Source organism: Mus musculus, chromosome 15, assembly GCF_000001635.26.
Source record: "Mus musculus strain C57BL/6J chromosome 15, GRCm38.p6 C57BL/6J".
Classification (NCBI taxonomy): Eukaryota; Metazoa; Chordata; class Mammalia; order Rodentia; family Muridae; genus Mus; species Mus musculus.
This window is the reverse complement of record NC_000081.6, coordinates 92,034,698-92,050,632: the sequence shown is the minus strand read 5'-3', so window position 1 is coordinate 92,050,632 and position 15,935 is coordinate 92,034,698.

Sequence of the window (15,935 nt, the reverse complement as noted above, 5' to 3'; positions counted from 1 at the left end):
TAGGGTCCTGTATTTAAAATGGGGGAAAATGCTATAAAATAAACGTTCAGAGTAAAGCAAACTGAGACATTTGCCATGGGCAATTCCGTGGGTGACAAGTGTTTATTTAAAGTAATGGCACAATACTGATCGATAACCAGTCTCTCACATGCTCAAGTTGTGGGGGGGGGGGGGGGGGTATATGAAACCAGACAGCTGGGTGAACCTAAGTCTGTTTTTTAAGAGGGCAAAATGCCTTTGTGCTCAAGTGTCACCTCTGCTATCTATCCAGGTGGAACCAGAAAGCTATATCTGAGGGACTCCTTAGCGAAAGACCAAGGAGAACTGTAAATAAAATTGGAGTAGTGTGTTCTCTCAGGACCTATTGAGGAAAGAAGACACCCACTTCTTCCAAAGAGCTCCATTTGTCTTCTAGCTAGGTAACTTAACCATCTTAACGCATGCTGAACATAAGAAAGAATGAATGTACATGGATGGGTTGGTAAAAGACCAGCCTCCTGGACCAAAGAGAAGGCTGATGCTACCCAAAGCTAAGTGCAGATGGTCAGTGCTCAGATTTTTAATACCATCGGGTCCATCTTGCTGTATTCTCTTTACAGCACTGTAAGACTCAGTCTTTACAGAAGAGGAGGGGGGGGTGTAATATACAAGGAACAATTGATTCGATCTGTTTGCCAGAGATAGTCTTGCAATTGCTACAAAGTATCAACAGCTCCTGAGTTGTTCCCTGCCCACCCCCCCATAACATGCCTGCTAGCTTTCTATCTTCTTCCTTTAATACACACTCCAGTTTTCCTACTGAACTGCACCAAATTCCTGGATTACAGTGCGCTTGTCCTGTGCCATCCATATTTTCTGCCCTGTAACAAAGCTGAGCAGCAATGAGATGCAGAACTCGGAACGGGAGCCTGGCAGGACAAAAATTAGCAAACAGCCTAGTAGGGAATGAGTTTTCAATGTTAGTATCTCTTGATTGTTCAATAAATCTAAACTACCTGGGCTTTGTGCTGCCTTCCAATACACTCTCCTCTGGGAGGAGAAAGCATAGAATGAAAGGGGAAAAAATACTGAATATTCAGTTTCATGAGCATTGCAACAGTCAATGAGCAGACTACTAAAAACTCCACCATTTCCTCTTCTTATCCCTTCGTTCTTCACTGAACAAGTATTAGCATTATAGATGCGTTACGGGCAAGCAAGGATAAACTGGCTTTTTTGGAGGTTATTTCTTTCTAAGCACATACTGCTGGTTGTGTATTTCCTGACCTCATAAACATGTGTGTGCATGCACACAAAGAGTTATTAATTGCATTCAGATTATTTCTATCTCACCAGGCGTATTTATTTTCAAATAAGGTACTCTCGCCGGGTTTTTGTAACAGCTCTCCTCAGAGAGCAAAGTCTGTGCGCCTGTTCACGGCACACCTATGTTTCTATTTGCACAGGAACGCTAGCAATGCCTGCTGCACAGCACTTTGCTCTTTGCCAAACCAATTTCACGTACTCTGGGATCTGTGCTGTTACAATTCCGAGCTTAATCCTAATAGATGCGCAACAGGACTAAATACTTGCTCCAGTGAACATCTAGACACAAATAGAGCTCAGCTTGTAAGACCAAACAATCATTATTTTTTTTCCACTACATAAATTTATCTGGTATGGGCCGTGTCCAGCTCCCTCCCTTTCTCCTCCCTGAATCATCTTCTTATTGATGGTTTTTTTTTCAAAACAATTACATTGGTATATTCATTTCCCCATATTTACAAAATGTGTGAAAGCACCCTCTTACATTAGCGACTACTCAGGGCACAATCAGTAGCTAAGCATGAGATCTGTTCCACAAGGCTGAGATCACAGCTGGTGAGTCTGGGACTTGAGGCATGAAGAAAGCTGATGAGAAGCCAAATGAGCAGGTTCACTTTCCAGGCTACTTTCCTCACTAGAGCTAGGAGGGCATTGTTGGAACACAGTCTGGATTGCCTCCCCCTGGCCGAAAGGTGGGTAACATATCTGGACATCTTGAAAAGTCGCTCAGGGCAGTTCTGCTCTCTCCACGGATGGACCCAATTTCCTAAGCAGTCACAGAGTTCTGCCTTCTTCTCCCTGGGTATTTCATTGTGCTTTTGCTCTTGGCTCTGCTGAACCCCACTCCCAGTCCTTGCTCCTTTTCACAATGCACTGCCTCTCATCCTTCAAACATTCCACTTTCCTCCAACCACTTATTGAACCTCAGTGAGAGTTAAGGAAACCACAACAGCATCCAGCTTTCCCCCAGAGTGTTCTCCATTCCTCTGTCCTCCGCCCCACCCACCATTTTCTCACTCTGAAGCTTCCCAAGAGAATAATTCCCAATGTAGCCTGGTGTGAAAAAGAAGAGGAGAGTAAAGAAAGGTATGCTTCCCCCACCACCACCCCGCCCAATCCCTCCACCAATCAAAATTCAAGGCTGCACTTGACACATCAGGTTGGCAATCAACGATCTGCCCACTGCTTTGAAGAATCCTGCTAAACACAGCCTGCAGCATATCCCAGTCGGCAGCATCTTAGATCTCATCAGCCCACTGACCTAGCTTTTCAGAGGCAATTGGGAAACTCAGACTAGGAGATGCACACAGCAGGAAACATGCAACCCACACCCAGGAACAAACACATCCACACACATGCACACTCTCTGTGAGTGTGTTATGCTAGGAGACAATGCCATCAAATGGTTTTCAAATACTGAATAGTGGAATTTTGATCAGCATGCATCTTACCGAGAACCACTGCAATTTTTCTGGAGATTAAGTACGAGGTCAGAATTCCTTATGTTTCAGCAGTGAGTCCCTGTGTCCCCAAAAGGAGAACTTTCAGAAAAGCCACCTGCTTTTATTACTAGAGTATTTTCACACGGCTGCCGCTCTTTGACAACAATCTATTACTAATATTTCATATTTATAATAGAAATCAATGTATAATGCAACAAAAGACCTATTGCCCTTTAGTCAAAGCCGATAGGTCCTCACATGTATTTCAGTTCCTAGATCTCATGTGGAAGGGCGTATGGGTAATAAAGTGTCAAGTTATGGCTTTACCCTTTTGTTTCCCAAGAGTTGGGGGTGAGAGGCTATTAACCAACTCCTACCCACAGCCATAATTAACACACTCTTTCTCTCCATTTAACTCCCATTTTAGACACTGCACATCCTATTTTCAGAATAGCTCTTCAAAATAATAGATACTTCTGCCACCTGTGGTAGATGTAGAACTGAACATTAGGCCATTTGTCCCTGTTCCTCGGGCTGGCAGCAGAGTACCTGCAAGTGAGTGGCTTATAAATAGCAGTTACAGATATTGTAAAGTCCAAACCTTGTATCTGGGGAAAGCTTTGTTCTACATCATGCCTAGATGGAAGGCACAAAACCAACAGGAAGGAGACTGTTGGACCAACTGACCTTCAACAGAGTCCACTGGCATTGTTACTCATCTTGTAGTGATAATAAAATACCTGGCAAGAGCAACTTAAGGACCAAAGCTTATTTTGGTTTGCAGTCTGGGGGTGCAATCCACCAGGGTGGAGAAGTCACAGGGCAGAGTCTTAGGGTACCTGGTCACATCGTACCATAGTGCAGAGGCAGAGAACTCTGCTTGTTTTCTGCTTATTCTGTCTAGGCACAGCCCAAGGAATGCCATCACCCATATTTAGGATGCTCTTCCTATCTCAATTAACCAATTCTAGGTAGGCTCCCAGACAGGCCTTGAGATTTGTTTCCATGGCGGCTACAAACCGTATTGTGTTGATCATCAAAATTAAGCACCACACCACTCCAGCAGTGACTAACCTGGTCCCGGGACAGTATCAATCAGCTCCTGGGGCTGCCCATGCATGCTGTTGCCTTTAATGGTCCTTAATGACTCTATGCACTAGAGATTGGGTTTCTAATGCTGTGAACTTGGGGAGCCCATCCAAGCCACAGTTCTTTTGTTCCTTCTAGAGCAGTAGTCCTCAACCTTTCCGATGCTGCAACAATCGTTTCTCGTGTTGTGGTGATCCCCATACAATAACACAAAAGCCCAGAACAGACATACAGAGAGAGTCCTTGAGTTCAGAATACAAATATTCTATCTATACCTTAAACTGATAGACAACATCAAAGCCTGGCTTGCTCCAGGCAGCTCAAATGTAGCCAAGAGATTACAGCAGTCTGAAAAAAAAGTATGGTCTTTTGAATCCCCGGAACCTGTGATGGCTGCCTTCTAATACATGGTCTACACAGGTGTGATTAATTCAAGGCTCCTGAGAGGGGAGATTATCATGGATTATCCAGCTGGAGTGTCCCAAATGCAATCACATGGATTCCTGTAAGAAGGAGGCAGAGAGGATTGTGTTGCCTAGAACAGATGGCGACGTGAAGACGCAGCAGGAGACGTTTGAGGCACTGGCCATGAAGACTGCAGCATCCAGCCATCTGCCGGGGGTGCCCAGCCACTGCTGGAGAAGGAAACAAGGAAGGGCAGCATCTCAGGTTGCTAGAGCAGACACCTCTCCTCCTTCCTTAACCGTGGCCCAGCATTGCCATTTAAACTGTCGATGTTCCAGAACCTTGTGAGAATAAATGGTAACTGTTTTAGAACATTTTGTTGTTTCAAAGGAGGAAATTATTATTTATTGTGGTATTGCAACAGCAATTTGTTAGAAGAGACTTAAGCAACTAATATCCGTATTCAGCAGATTTCAGTTGCCTCAAGAAAGGGAAAGCTAAGTGTGGGTGTACGGGAGGGGGGGTGAAAAAGTTAACTGTCTGCTATTAGTATTCATTGGTAGCAAATGCAAAACAGAGCACAGAACAGGCCATCACCATATCCAGTGTAGATTTTAAATAACCGGATTTAATTTCTATGTTCCACCTTCTCAGCAACCTAAAAAAAAATACAATTGATTCAAACACAACAGGGAAATGTGACCCGTACTTGAGGGAGATGTCAGGGATACAATACATAGGGGCCTTTAAATGTTTCTCACAAGTGTGCTTAGGGGCCAAAAAAAACACAGGCTCATAGAAGACACTGACTCCAGAGACTATCCTCCTCAGACACCTTCATTTGAGAATGTGCACCATGGCTAAGCCAATACAATGCAACAAACCATGCTCATTGCAGAAAGTACGACAAGCTAAGGCTTATGATATTTGGAAAGAGGCCTATGCAGATTTGGGAGCTGTTGTTTACTTCTAGCTTTTTAGACCTTGGTAACCTTTCTCTAAGTTTTACCATGTGAGGCAGACTAATCACCATTAGAATCAGGCTTACTTCATCACCCTCTCCTGCCTCCTCCTGGAGCAGTTATGACCGACATATTTATTACATTTTCTATATCCTTTCCTCTGATGACGTCCCTCATTATAAAAGATATGTTGCATTCCTCACAGAAGAACCAGGGGCCAGGGATTCCTTCTAACAACCTCTCCCTAGACTTGCAACCCCGATAGGGTTCTAACTGATCATCTTTGTCTGCTGTTTCAGCCTCCATTCCTCCGGTGCACAGACTCTCCGCCATAAAACATATGAACAAAACACTTGTGGCTCATTTAAGACATGAACTAAAGCAGGGTCAGGCTTCTAAGAAAAGTAGAGCAGCCATAAGTCCTGGGTTTTCACCTCCATAGCTACTTGTTTCAACCTTTGGCTTCTGGTTCTCCAACCGTGTGCCCCACCCCACTCCCCACCCCCATTTGCCATCAGATGGACTCCAACCTCCTCAGCAAACTTAGCTACCTGTTTCCGTTCTCACATTCCTTACTCATAAATTGACTGTAGTCATCTATGTGTTACATACATTTGTTGCTATGTCTCTTCAGTACAAGTGAAGTTTTTAAAGGCACTATATTGGATTGATCGGGTTAGCTGTCCGGGATTGCAATAAAGCTGTTTCCTTCTTGATGAGGAGCCTTCATAGAAAACACTACGGAGTTAGAAGCTCAGACAGAGGATGTGTGGCGTGGTTTGGATATACTGTACCCGAAAGGCTGGCGTGTGTGTTGGGAATCTTTCCCGTATGTAATGATGTAACAGTAAAGGGAGGTAGTGGGACAGTGAACCGGGCTATCACCAGGGCTAAGTAGGATGGAGAAGCCACCTACAGACAAGATTAATGTCTGCTTCACTTACATTGCGCTTTCTCTCACTCAGGACTGGTTAGGGTTCTTTAAAGGAGACCAAGCCTATGGCCTCTTGCATATATGCTTCCTCCCTGTAGAGCATATACCAAATTAACCTGACTAAGGCTGTTCAGTCTTCAATAAACACAGTAAAAATCAAAGGGTTTTTTTTTCTCATAAAATACCCAGTCTCTGATATTTTGTCATAGTAACACAAAATGGACTTAGTGAGGAAACAGATATAACACTCCAGTTAAGAGTTACGTTTTACTGTATGTATATATGAAATAAGTTATTGGAAGGCACACTGCCTTAGTGTGATGGATCACCATGACCAAAAGCAGGTTGAGGGGGGAAGGGTTTAATTGGCTTACACTTCCATATTGCTATTCATCATTGTAGGAAGTCAGGACAGAAATTCCAACAGGTAGAGAACACGGAAGTAGCTGATGCAGAGGCTGCGGAGGGGTACTGCGCTAACTGGTTTGTTCTTCATATCTTCTTTGCCTGCTTTCTTATGGCACCCAGGACCGCTAGCCCTGGGATGGTAACCCACAGTGGGCTGGGCTTTCCCCCATCCATCACTAATTATGAAGGCATTTTTTTAAAAAATTTAATTATTTTATTTGTTTACATTCTAGTCATTGCCGCCCTGTTGAGAGCTTTTGGTGCCACTTCTAGGAATTTGGCATTTGTCACTGGGCTCTGACAAGGACGTGGCTCAGATAAGAATATTAGGTACAGTGACCACGGGGCTTTGTTTACTACTTTTCTTGATTATAATCTTGTGTGATCTCCTTGTTTACTATCTAAGAGCTGACCATGGATTTTGAATATACCTAGAATGATGTAAGAGCAGACTGGGAAGAAAATAGACCCCCTTCAGCCTCATCACTGGCTGGAGTCATGTTATAATGTTATCTAATTGTCTTCTTCTTTTCCATCCTCCCTCCCTCCCTTGAGACCCCGTTGACCGACTGAGTTGGCTTGGTTACCCCTGCCACACACACACACACACACACACACACACACACACATACACACACACACACACACATACACACACACACACATACACACACACACACACACACACACACACACACACACACATACACACACACACACACACACATACACACACACACACATACACACACACACACACACACACACACACACACATACACACACACACACACACATACACACACACACACATACACACACACACACACACACACACACACACACTCACCTCATTGCTTCTTCTACAATTCCTCATACCATTCTGGAGGTGTTTTCTTAATTGAGGTTCCTCCTCTAAAATAATCTTAGTTCTTATGAAGTTGACATAAAACTACCCAGCTCACGCATATATGCTACTTTTTAACTTAATGCTGTATTTATTGAAGTTCTCATACATTTGTGAGAAACTGGCAAGCTATAGATAAGAGCCCTAAACCTTGTTGGTCCGCTTAGGTATAACGTATGTAGAATTCAAGTTTCAGGACTGAATTCTTACTGAGTGTTCTACTGTAGGCAGAAATGCAGCTTTCCTTTTACCATTCCTCTGGGGTTTTAGCAATGACATGAGAGGTGTGCAGCACAAATATCTCAGCACACAAGAACAAAGCCTGGACTGAGAAGAAACGACAGGACCGCCTGCCAAATCTGAGCATGTGGCCGCCTCTCCGTCTTCAGGTGAGAAACTGTTGCTTAGTATTTAGGTGACAAAATCATTCCACTTCCTGAGAGATTTGCTATTTGGCAATTTGCTATCTGAAGTTGGCTCTGTGCCTAGGCTCCCTTCTAGCTGTTTGTCTCCCTCTTACATGGTCATTGATTAGAGAGACAGGTTTTATACTGCTTAACGCTGCCTCAATTTTACCAGAATGCATCATTATTTCCCAAGTTATTACTTCTCTTTAAAACCTTATTATTTGCTCTAGGCTAAGTACGTGGTTCTTATCCTAGGAACAATTCCTCTATTGAGTAGCATATTTTGATACAAATGCAAAGAAAGTGGTATGAAGCCAGGAAGGTCAAGAAATGACAAGTCAACATGGAGGTTCCTTGGACCACAGACTTGAAGGTGGCAGTAGATGCTGAGGTAGACTGGGTGTGTCACTGCTCTTGGAAAATGATGCTCAGAAGAGGGCAACAGATAAGTGGGGAAGTGCCAGACTAGCATGACATTGCTTCTCAATGGACTCTGACTCTGTCTCCTGCCACTTAAGTCCTTCCTTCCAAGCAAAACTTGCTAGAGTTGGATGTAGTGACACAGGTCCGTCATTCCAACAGTCTGAGTATCTGAAGCAGGAGGATCACAGGTTTGGGGACTAGCCTTAGCTACGCAGTGAGACTGCCTCCAAAATGGATGAACGAATAGAAACTTAATGATGCAATAAAGCTCTAATGCTATCACATTACAGTGGGGATGTCTGGTTTTTATTATGCATGGTCAGACTCCTCCCCATGTCTCTCAGCTTCTCATATTTTCAGCCACCATGTATTTCATTCTAATTCCTTCTCTCTCTCTCTCTCTCTCTCTCTCTCTCTCTCTCTCTCTCTCTCTCTCTCTCCCTCTCCCTCTCCCTCTCTCTCTCTCTCTCTCTCTCTCTCTCTCTCTCAAAAAAAGTTCTTTATCTGATTTTTCCTAATTGGATATTTATGTTATTTTAAAAATCTAATCTTTTTAAATGATTTTTCCTTTATTTTTGAGGTTATAACTACATTATCTTTTATTTCCCTTTCCAATTTCCCTTTCCATACCCCTCCTTGCCGTCATTCAAATTTATGGCCTCTTTTTCTCAGTAATTGCAGCTACACACACACACACACACACACACACACACACACACACACATATCCCTTAGTATAGCCTGCTCAGCACATATAATGTATATATGTTTTCAGGGCTGTCCATTTTGTATTGGATAAGCATCCCAGAGGAAAACCTTAATCTAAAATCTGATGGAGATGGGGACATGGCTCTGTGCTTGCTAAGCACTGATGAAAAAGAAAGGGAAGGGAAGGGAAGGGAAGGGAAGGGAAGGGAAGGGAAGGGAAGGGAAGGGAAGGGAAGGGAAGGGAAGGGAAGGGAAGGGAAGGGAAGCCAGGAGGGGCTACTGATGCTTACCTATTACCTCAATGCTTGGCTGGGATGGAGATTCAGGGTAGCATGGAGACAGGAGGATTGCTTGCTAGCTTCCAACTTAGCTCTAGGTTCAGTGAAAGACTTGTCTCAAGAGACTGAGAAACACCATATTTACACACACACACACACACACACACACACACACACACACACACACACACACACACAGCATATAGTACTCATTATGTGTTGGGTAAAGTTGAACCCCCAAATAATGATTGGAATTTAATGACTTAAACAAATTGTCAGCGTTTGGATGCTGATTATGGGGTGGATCCCTGGATATGGCAGTCTCTACATGGTCCATCCTTTCATCTCAGCTCCAAACTTTGTCTCTGTAACTCCTTCCATGGGTGTTTTGTTCCCAATTCTAAGGAGGGGCATAGTGTCCACACTTCAGTCTTCATTCTTCTTGAGTTTCATGTGTTTAGCAAATTCTATCTTATATCTTGGGAATCCTAGGTTTGGGGCTAATATCCACTTATCAGTGAGTACATATTGTGTGAGTTCCTTTGTGAATGTGTTACCTCACTCAGGATGATGCCCTCCAGGTCCATCCATTTGGCTAGGAATTTCATAAATTCATTCTTTTTAATAGCTGAGTAGTACTCCATTGTGTAGATGTACCACATTTTCTGTGTCCATTCCTCTGTTGAGGGGCATCTGGGTTCTTTCCAGCTTCTGGCTATTATAAACAAGGCTGCTATGAACATAGTGGAGCATGTGTCCTTCTTACCAGTTGGGGCATCTTCTGGATATATGCCCAGGAGAGGTATTGCTGGATCCTCCGGTAGTACTATGTCCAATTTTCGGAGGAACCGCCAGACTGATTTCCAGAGTGGTTGTACAAGCCTGCAATCCCACCAACAATGGAGGAGTGTTCCTCTTTCTCCACATCCTCGCCAGCATCTGCTGTCACCCCATAATCAGCATCCAAACGCTGACACCATTGCATACACTAGCAAGATTTTATCGAAAGGACCCAGATGTAGCTGTCTCTTGTGAGACTATGCCGGGGCCTAAGCAAACACAGAAGTGGATGCTCACAGTCAGCTAATGGATGGATCACAGGGCCCCCAATGGAGGAGCTAGAGAAAGAACCCAAGGAGCTAAAGGGATCTGCAACCCTATAGGTGGAACAACATTATGAACTAACCAGTACCCCGAGTTCTTGACTCTAGCTGCATATGTATCAAAAGATGGCCTAGTCGGCCATCACTGGAAAGAGAGGCCCATTGGACATGCAAACTTTATATGCCCCAGTACAGGGGAACGCCAGGGCCAAAAAGGGGGAGTGGGTGGGTAGGGGAGTGGGGGTGGGTGGGTATGGGGGACTTTTGGTATAGCATTGGAAATGTAAATGAGCTAAATACCTAATAAAAAATGGGAAAAAAATTGTCAGGCTGCTCAGATAAAGCATAACTTACAGGGCTAGGGCTGTGGCATTTGCTTGTCACACATGAAGTCCTGAGGTCAGTTACCCAGCATTGAAAAGAAAGCATAAATTGCTAAAGCTATCATGCTGATATCATAGTTATGAGGTAATATAAGGAAAACACTGGGCATGGTGGTGTGTAACTTTAATCCCAGCATTCTGGAGGCAGAGACAGGCAGAGCTCTGAGTTCAAGGCCAGCCTGGTCTACAGAGTGAGTTCCAGGATAACCAGGGTTACACAGAGAAATCCTGTCTGGGAAAAACAAAAACAAACAAAAACCAATATATATATTTTGATATATATATATATATGTATATATATGTATATATATATATATATATATATATATATATATATATATATGTGTGTGTGTGTGTGTGTATGTATGTATATATATATATCAAAAAAGAAAAGATAAAGCAAGCAACAGTATGATTGTATTTTTAATAATCAGGCTAGGACGTTCAGGTGATAAAAGGTTGCTATGCACATATAAGAATATGAATATTACCCATAGAACCTATGTTTTTTTTAAAAGAAAAGCTCTAGTGTGTTGATGTGCATCTGTAATCCCAGCACTTTGGAGGCAGAGACAGGCGGATCCCTGATAGGAGGTAAATGGTGGGGACTTGTGAGACAATTAGCCAACCTCTCGGTGAGCCCCAACCTAGCACTACCTCTTTATTTTCTTTTTTTTTTAAATTAGATATTTTCTTCATATACATGTCAAATACTATCCCCTTTCCTACTTTTCTCTCCGAAAGTCCCCTATATCCTTGCCCCACCCTGCTCCCCAACCCACCCACTCTCGCTTCCTGGCCCTTGCATTCCCCTGTACATATAATCTTCACAAGATCAAGGGCCTCTCCTCTCATTGATGGTCAACTAGGTCATCCTCTGCTACATATGTAACTAGAGACCCAAGCTCTGGGGAGTACTGGTTAGTTCATATTGTTGTTCCTCCTATAGGGTTGCAGACCCCTTAGGCTTCTTGTGTACTTTCTCTTAGCTCCTTCACTGGGGTCCTGTGTTCCATCCAATAGATGACTGTGAGCATCCACTTCTGTATTTGCCAGGCACTGCTAGCCCTACCTCTTATATTTTTGATTGTGAGCCTAGTCTTTAATGGCTGAGCCATCTCTCCAGCCTGGCTAGCCCTATCTCAATAGCAGAACAAGGCAGACGGCTCCTAAGAAAGAACACTGGGGATTATCCTTGGGACAGCAAACATGTATGAATTCACAGGCGAGCACACTCTCCAGCACATGTACCTGCATATATACGAACATACATACACAGATATGCTCATTCATGAACGTGAGCAAACATGAACAAACACATAAGAAAAAAAAATCTACAATCTAGGGGTACTTTGACCCAAGTACCTTGCCTATATGCAGGCAACACATCCTTTAAGTACAGAGGCTACAAAGCTGGAGGACATTAAAAGAGAAGCTATTCCAGGTGTTTTATCCCCTAGAATTATGCATGTTATCGACGACAAGATGAACTTCCTCAAAACAAACATGGCTGGAGAAGCTTGTATAAAAAGACAGGCGATACCTGAGGCTTTCTGTCCTTAGAAGGGGAAGTTATAGGGGATATGGGGAGAGAAAGGAGCCCTTCACTTGGAATCTGGTTGTTAGCTCTCAGACACTAAGACACAAGAATGTCTGCATAATTAACATTTACCAGGAGGACTGCTGACAGAAAGAATGCTCCTGTCCTACACGGGTATTTTATGTTAAAATAACCATGAACGATTGAAGACCCCAGCGAGGTGTGTTACTGGTATTTGGGTTCTCTTTAGTGGGCTCTTAATTTCATTGATAATGTCATTTTAAAATATACTCAGTAGAAAACCCAAGGACCAATTTATTAGAGTTTAAGGGAGAAATAGCAGTAAGAAAGGTGTTCATTTTTAAATGTACAGGATGTGGGAGATGGAGAAGCAGGAGAAATTCATATTTTTAAAATTAAGGTCGGTACCATTGATCTTCAAACAGCTGTAGAAATGAAGGGGCTGGGAGCTTCAGTGAAGCACCCAGAAAGCCCCGAATGTCAGCGCAAGCAGACCTAGGATTTGGGCTGCTGTGTGAAGAAGAAGTTGAAAGGGGACAAAGGAAAAGTTAGAGCTCAGGAGTGCGAACAGGCTTATTAGTGTCCCGGGGGGAACACATATGTGGTTTAGGACATAAATGACTAAGAAGTCAGGGGCTGCAGAGACAGAGATATGTTCTGACAGTATTCTGTCATTTCTGCAGCAGGTGGGACTGAAGGCCTTTGAGGAGGTCTGCTTAGGTCTCCTTTGTCTTGGATTCCCCCACCTTCAACATATGTTTGTATCTTAATCCTTCCAGCCAGATTCTCACAGCTGTTGGAGGGGCGTGACCTGATTTCTTCAGATCTGACTTCTTCGAGTAATCAGTGTCTTTAAGGGGTCAGGCTCTTAAACTAATATTTACTGTTATGAAATATAATTGTGGTGAATGTAGGGGTGTGGAGGGGGACCTGGCAGGCTCATGCCAAGGTGTCTCACTGAAAATCATGCCGTGTGACAGACCTGAGTTAAGGGACGTTGTATTGTAGGGGAAGGGAGGGGATCCAGGACCTGGGAAGGTGGTAGAGGCAGAGAAGGGGGGCAAGAAGGACAGAAAGAGAAAGAGAGGCAGGCCAGGAACGCATGGAAACAGAGAAAGAGGAAGAGAGAGAAGTGGGTAGAGAAAGGGAAAGAGAGATTTAGATTGGGGTGGGGGAAGAAAAGAAGGGAACCTGGAGTAGAGAACAGCCTTCTTTATAAACTGCCCCACCTGGCTCACACCAGGCAGGCAATGCTGGCAGATGATGATACAAGCTATTGCTAGGTCGCCTTTAGGAGGAGTTGTCTGTAAGCCAAAATTCCTCCATTTTTGTTTAGTCAAGAACGAGGAACTAGAGGGGTAATGGTGGGGTAAGAGTGAAGCTGTCATGCTCTTTCAACTGCTTCCTGATGACTTTGGTGTGATGTTCTATCTTTGGTGACCTAAGGATGCTGTGATGCTGGTCAGATCCTGGGAAAGCTGGCTGTTTTATTGCTATCTGGAGTCTTTGGGAACATCTACATCTTAGAAAGTGAGGGCTCAGTAGAAGTATCTGTGAGGGCAGACCAGAGTACTGGTAGGTTGCTTCTCTGGAACTGTCCTGGATGCAGATTTTGAGTCAACACCCACCCAGACTTGGCAGGATGCTGGAACATAGATGCATATTGGAGGCAGAAAATAAAGTTAAGTAAGTTCAGAACAAAGCATTTTTCTTAGGTGCACATTTAAAACTTTTAGGCCTATGGTCTTGGTAGTTGGGGGAGGAGAGTCCCAAAACCAGGGAACAGGGAGGAATTCCATCCCCTGAAATAGACAACAGGTGGAAGACTTAGACTATTGTTTGATAGAGGTACCTACAGGGATGGAGTCCACTTGACCCACGAGAGGTAGATCTGAGAGGGTTTTCGGAAGCCTACAAGAATCTCTTTAAGTCTACAGAAAGAGATCTGTTTTAGACACGTTAAATTGTAGTCCATGTTGAAATCTATATTGTAGAAAAACCTAGTAAATGCCATATTTGTGTCATAGAAGAGGCTTGGTAAACATTGTTGTTGTTGTTGTTGTTGTTGTTGTTGTTGTTGTTAAAAGTATGAGCACTCCTTAAAGTGAGCTCAGAGAAGGCAAAAACCTTCTATGGTGTAGAAGTGGCAAGAGGAGCCTTTCCCTCCATCTAGAAGACTGAGTGTATATAAATTTAGCATGATGAGAAACACCTTTAAGTCTATATTTAAAAGACAGCCAAAGGAAACTTGGGATCTTGAGCTTGTGACTATGATTGTTAATCCTATAGTGAAATTTTTTTTTTACCAGTGTTAGGCTAATAATTTATCAGCACTCCCTTGATCAGTGTTAGTACTCTGAACTTTTGGAGTCCAAATATAACACTGGCATAGGAGAGGAAGAAACCGGAAGCACTTTTGTTCCTTTTATGTCCCTTAAACCGCTTTCCTATCACCATCCAAGTTTTCCATGTCCCCCAACCTTCATACCTTGCATTTCTCAACCTCAAAACACCCTCCTAGACCCTAAAATAGTTTCTTAGATCCTCATTAACCTATGCTTTCATATCCTTAGAACTTGCATAAACTTTACATCTTTTTCCATCCACTTATTTACGATGAGATACTGGTGGTTGATCACTGGGAGCAGTCACTGAAAAGAGAGTTCCTTTAGGTAAAGGAATAGCAACATGTTACATCTGAAACCTGTTTATTTATTTTTTTAACATGAAGCTGCGTGCAAGGCAAGCCTGTTTACCTTTATAATAAGAGACCTGGTATTTTCAATTAGGTAATGAATTGACTAATAAGCTAACACAGTGGTGGATTACCTTGGGGAAAGGAGCTAGCTGCCTGTTGTTCTCTAGCTGTCAAGTTACAGTTGGCTTAACTATCAATGTGGTCAGGGAACTGAGAAGGATAAATTATAATCTAGATGTCATATATTCATTAAAGTGACAGAGGTTGGTCTATAGTCCACTACCTAAACGGTTCTTCCAGGTTCCTGTTGTCTCTATTGCATTGTGGGCAGAGTCAGTCTGGCCATCAGGCACAGATGAGAGGCTTTTTTTTTCTGTGAAGGAGGAACATGGGAGAGATGGCTTCATCTTGTCTTAGGCAATACGAGACACTCAACATTCCAGGTGTCTTCTGATTGTCCAGAGTTCAGATTGAGCCCTGGAAGCAACCAGGCATTGTTTAGGGGCAGTCTTGCCCTGTGGTTGGCATATCACAATCCAGGTGGATTCCTTTGTTGCTGTGCCCATATCTTGTTGGTGACCTTGGTGCTGTGACTGTTAGGATTTGGGACTATCTGTCATAGTAAATTTAAACATTTAATGCCATATTCAGTAGACCTATGGCAGGATTGAGAGCTAATACCTACTAAACATGTCTGGTTTCTAGTTATCTGGTTATCTGCTTTAAACTGTACCCAGCAAACATAAAATGGGAGGCTAATATCATAAAGTTTAATATTGTAATTAACTGCATCAATTCTTGGCATGATTTAAAAAATATTTTGAACACATTAAAGGATTTGATCGTTTACAAGGATACTGACTATCAGCTTGCATTTCCTAAATATAGTAGCTTTTATGAGACTTTAGATTTTAGTCTTAAAA